Here is a 5,830-nt window from a genome sequence, read left to right on the forward strand (position 1 = left end):
TGTGGTTCTAAAGATGCCTGCAACAATCTTCCATCCACGTGGTCTTCTTACAACGTGGCTTTGCCATGTTCACATTCAGGTGTGGGTCTGTGTTTCTTCCCCTTAAATATGGGCCAGCTTGTGACTGAAGTCAAGTGATACTGTGTGACTTTCAAGGCTAGGTCACACCAAAGGAAATCTTGTTCTCTTGGCTAGCTTGCGCTGGGAACCCAACCACCAAATTTTGTACATACATCTCTGCTTTGGCACTTACCTCCTCCTGTTTACCTCCTTTGTCTTTTCTGCTACACTGTGAGTTCCTCAAAGACTGAGATTTTTGTCTTGATGCTCTAGAGTAGAAGAAAAATGGGAAAGTGATTGGAGGTTTTAAAGCCAGACAAACCTAGTTTTGAATTTCCACTGTGCTACCTATTAGCTAAGTGTTCAAGTTGCTTACCTTTTTTTCACTCTTGTTTCCCAGGCTGGAGTGCAATGGCACGACCTTGGCTCACTGCAACCTCCACCTCCTGGGTTCAAGCAATTCTCCTGCCTCAGCCTCCCAAGTAGCTGGGATTACAGGCGCCTGCCACCACACCCGGCTAATTGTTGTATTTTTAGTAGAGATGGGTTTCTCCATATTGGTCAGGCTGATCTCGAACTCCTGACCTCAGGTGATCCACCCACCTCAGCCTCCCAAAGTGCTAGGATTACAGGTGTAAGCCACTGCACCCAGCCAAGTTGCTTACTCTTTAACTGACATGCAGTCACATATGAAAAATAGTGAACATATCTATCATTATTGTCAGGAAAAACTTTGATGGTGTCTATTCCGAGCCAATTACCTGACATATAAAATGCCCAATAAATAACAGGTATTGTCATTGTTATTTTATCTTCTACATTGAGTGAAGTGTGATTCAAATTCATTTGATTATTTAAACAGTATTTGTCAAGCACCTACTACTAAAAACTGTATATTTCACAGTTCATATGCAATCAAGTATTTTTAATATATGGATGTACAAAATAATGCAACTGGTCATTAATTTGGATTTTTAAAGGATATAAGCCTTCTTACCAAAAATTACTTTTTAAATTTCAACAGCTTTTGGGGTACTAGTGGTTTATGGTTACATGGATGAACTGTATAGTGGTGAAGTCTGAGATTTTAGTGCATCCTTCCCCTGTGTAGTGTACATTGTAACCAATGTGTAGTTTTTTAAATCCCTCACTGTCAACTCACCCTCTCCCTTCTGAGCCCCTAAAGTCCATTATACCTTCTGTTTTCCTTTATGTACCCATAGCTTAGTTCCCACTTATAAGTAAGAACCTACAGTATTTGGTTTTCCACCCTGGGTTACTTCACTTGGAATTATGATCTACAGCTCCATCCAAGTTTCTGCAAAAGACATTATTAAATTCTTTTATAAATGAGTAGTATTCCATAGTGCATATATACCAAATTTTCTTTATCCATTCATTGGTTGATAATTGCAATTGTGAATTGTGCCATAATAAACATATGTATGCAGGTGTCTCCTTGATATAATGGCTTCTCTTGGGTAGATACCCAGTAGTGGGATTGTTGGATTCAATGGTAAATCTATTTTTAGTTCTTTAAGAATTCTCCATACTGTTTTCCACAGAAGTTATACTAGTTTACATTCCCACCAGTAGTGTATAAATATTCACTTTTCACCACATCCATGCCAACATGTACTGTTTTTTGACTTTTTAATAATGGCCACTCTGGCTGGGGTATGGAGATATCTCATTGTGGTTTTCATTTGCATTTATCTGACAATTAGTGATGTTAAACATATTTTCATAATTTGTTGGCCATGTGTATATCTTATTTTGATAAATGTCTCTTCATGCCATTTGCTCACTTTTTTAAATCTTTTTTTATTATTATACTTTAAGTTCTAGGGTACATGTGCACAACGTGCAGGTTTGTTACATATGTATACATGTGCCATGTTGGTGTGCTGCACCCATTAACTCATCATTTACTTTAGGTATCTCTCCTAATGCTGTCCCTACCCCCTACCCCCACCCTACGACATGCCCTGGTGTGTGATGTTCCCCTTCCTGTGTCCAAGTGTTCTCATTGTTCAATTCCCACCTATTAGTGAGAACATGCGGTGTTTGGTTTTTTGTCCTAGCGATAGTTTGCTGAGAATGATGGTTTCCAGCTTCATCCATGTCCCTACAAAGGACATGAACTCATCATTTTTTACAGCTGCATAGTATTCCATGGTGTATATGTGCCACATTTTCTTAATCCAATCTATCATTGATGGATATTTGGGTTGGTTCCAAGTCTTTGCTATTGTGAATAGTGCCCCAATAAACATACTGTGCATGTGTCTTTATAGCAGCATGATTTATAATCCTTTGGGTATATACCCAGTAATGGGATGGCTGGGTCAAATGGTATTTCTAGTTCTAGATCCTTGAGGAATCACCACACTGTCTTCCAAAGTGGTTGAACCAGTTTACGATCCCACCAACAGTGTAAAAGTGTTCCTATTTTTCCACATCCTCTCCAGCACCTGTTGTTTCCTGACTTTTTAATGATCACCATTCTAACTGGTGTGAAATAGTGTCTCACTGTGGTTTTGATTTGCATTTCTCTAATGGCCAGTGATGATGAGCATTTTTTCATGTGACTGTTGGATGCATAAATGTCTTCTTTTGAGAAGTGTCTGTTCGTATCCTTCGCTCACTTTTTGATGGGGTTGTTTTTTTCTTGTAAATTTGTTTGAGTTCATTGTAGATTCTTGGTATTAGCCCTTTGTCAGATGAGTAGATTGCAAAAATTTTCTCCCATTCTGTAGGTTGCCTGTTTACTCTGATGGTAGTTTCTTTTGCTATGCAGAAGCTCTTTAGTTTAATTAGATCCCATTTGTCAATTTTGGCTTTTGTTGCCATTGCTTTTGGTGTTTTAGTCATGAAGTCCTTGCCCATGCCTATGTCCCGAATGGTATTGCTTAGGTTTTCTTCTAGGGTTTTTATGGTTTTTGGTCTAACATTTAAGTCTTTAATCCATCTTGCATTAATTTTTGTACAAGGTGTAAGGAAGGGATCCAGTTTCAGCTTTCTACATATAGCTAGCCAGTTTTCCCAGCACCATTTATTAAATAGGGAATCCTTTCCCCATTTCTTGTTTTTGTCAGGTTTGTCGAAGATCAGATGGTTGTAGCTGTGTGGTATTATTTCTGAGGGCTCTGTTCTGTTTCGTTGGTCTATATCTCTGTTTTGGTACCAGTACCATGCTGTTTTGGTAACTGTAGCCTTGTAGTATAGTTTGAAGTCATATTTGCCCACTTTTTGATGGGATTATCTGTTGTTGTTGTTTTTTCTTGATGATTTGTTTGAGTTTTGCCAAGACCAGCTCAGTTGGGGAGACCCTAACCCAGTGGTGCTAGAGGAATTAAAGACACACACACAGAAATATAGAGGTGTGAAGAGCAAAATTAGGGGTCTCACAGCCTTCAGAGCTGAGAGCCTCGAACAGAGATTTACCCACGTATTTATTAACAGCACACCAGTCATTAGCATTGTTTCTATAGATATTAACTAAAAGTATCCCTTATGGGAAATGAAGGGATGGGCCGAATTAAGGGAATAGGTTGGGTTAGTTAACTGCAGCAGGAGCATGTCCTTAAGGCATAGATCTCTCATGCTACTGTTTGTGACTTAAGAATGCCTTTAAGTGGTTTTCTGCCCTTGGCGGGCCAGATGTTCCTTGCCTTCATTCCGGTAAGCCCATCACCTTCCAGCATGGGCATTATGGCCATCATGACCATGTCACAGTGCTGCAGAGATTTTGTTTATGGCCAGTTTTGGGGTCAGTTTTTGGCCAGATTTTGGGGGGCCTTGTTCCCAACAAGTTTCTTGTAGATTGTGGATATTAGTCCTTTACTGGATACAAGGTTTGCAAATATTTTCTTCCATCTGTGGGCTGTCTGTGTCAGGCCTCTGAGCCCAAGCTAAGCCATCATATCCCCTGTGACATTTGGTGCCATGACTTGGATCAGGGGACCTCCTTTCGGAGATCCATCCCCTGTCCTCTTGCTGTTTGCTCTGTGAGAAAGATCCACCTACGACCTCAGGTCCTCAAACCAACCAGCCCAAGGAACATCTCACCAATTTTAAATTGGGTAAGTGGCCTCGTTTTACTCTCTTCTCCAGCCTTTCTCACTATCCCTGAACCTCTTTCTCCTTTCAATCTTGGCGCCATCCTTCAATCTCTCCCTTCTCTTAATTTCAGTTCCATTCCTTTTCTGGTAGAGACAGATGAAATGCGTTTTATCCATGAACTCAAAACTCGGGCGCTGGTCACAGACTTGGGAAGACAGTCTTCCCTTGGTGTTTAATCACTGTGGGGACACCTGCTCGATTATTCACCCACGTTTCAGAGGTGTCTGATCACCGCAGGAATGCCTGCCTTGATCCTTCACCCTTAGTGGCAAGCACCACTTTCCTGGGGGGCAAGCAGGAAAGTGGTGCTTTCCTGTCTCTACCTGTGTTTTCGTGTCTCTACCCTCTCTTTTCTCTGGGCTTGCCTCCTTCACTGTGGGCAAACTTCCACCTTCCGTTCCTCCCTCTTCTCCCTTAGCCTGTGTTCTCAAAAACTGAAAACCTCTTCAACTCACAACTGACCTAAAACCTAAATGCCTTATTTTCTTCTGCAACACCACTTGGCCCCAGTACAAACTTGATAATGGCTCTAAGTGGCCAGAAAACGGCACTTTCGTTTTCTGCATCCTACAAGACCTAGATAATTTTTGTAAAAAAATGGGCAAATGGTCTGAGGTGCCCTACATCCAGGCATTTTTCACACTTTGTTCCCTCCCTAGTCTCTGATCCCAGTGTGACTCATCCCAAATCCTCCTTCTTTCCCTCTCACCTGTCCCTTCAGTCCCAATCCCAAGCATCACTGAGTCTTTTCAATCTTCCTTTTCTACTGACACATCTGACCTCTCCCCTCCTCCCCAGACTGCTCCTCCTCAGGTCACTCCCTGAGAGGCTGAATCAGGCTCCAATTCTTCCTCAGCCTCTGCTCCCCTACCCTATAATCCTTCTATCACCTCCCCTCCTCACACCTGATCTGGATTACGGTTTCCTTCCGTGACTAGCCCTTCCCAACCTGCCCCAAAATTTCCTATTAAAAAGGTGGCTGGAGCTAAAGGCATAGTCAAGGTTAATGCTCCTTTTTCTTTATCCGACCTCTCCCAAATCAGTTAGCACTTAGGCTCTTTTTTGTCAAATATAAAAACCCAGCCCAGTTCATGACTCATTTGGCAGCAACCCTGAGACACTTTACAGCCTAGACCCTAAAAGGTCAGAAGGCCGTCTTATTCTCAATATGCATTTTATTACCCAATCCACTCCTGACATTAAATAAAGCTCCAAAAATTAGATTTTGGCCCTCAAACCCCACAACAGGACTTAACCTCGCCTTCAAGGTGTACAATAATAGAGAAGAGTTGCAATTACTTGTCTCTGCTGTGAGAGAAACCCCAGCCACATCTCCAGCACACAAGGACTTCAAAATGCCTCAGCCACAGCGGTCAGGCATTCCTTCAGGACTTCCTCCCCCAGGATCTTGCTTTAAGTGCTGGCAATCTGGCCACTGAGCCAAGGAATGCCCGCAGCCCCAGATTCCTCTTAAGCCATGTCCCATCTGTGCGGGACCCCACTGGAAATTGGACTGTCCAACTCACCTGACAGCCACTCCCAGAGCCCCTGGAACTCTGGCCCAAGGTTTTCTGACTGACTCCTTCCCAGGTCTTCTTGGCTTAGCAGCTGAAGACTGACACTGCCCAATCACCTTGGAAGCCTC

The sequence above is a fragment of the Nomascus leucogenys genome, chromosome 8 (genome assembly GCF_006542625.1).
Source record: "Nomascus leucogenys isolate Asia chromosome 8, Asia_NLE_v1, whole genome shotgun sequence".
In the NCBI taxonomy this organism is placed as follows: Eukaryota; Metazoa; Chordata; class Mammalia; order Primates; family Hylobatidae; genus Nomascus; species Nomascus leucogenys.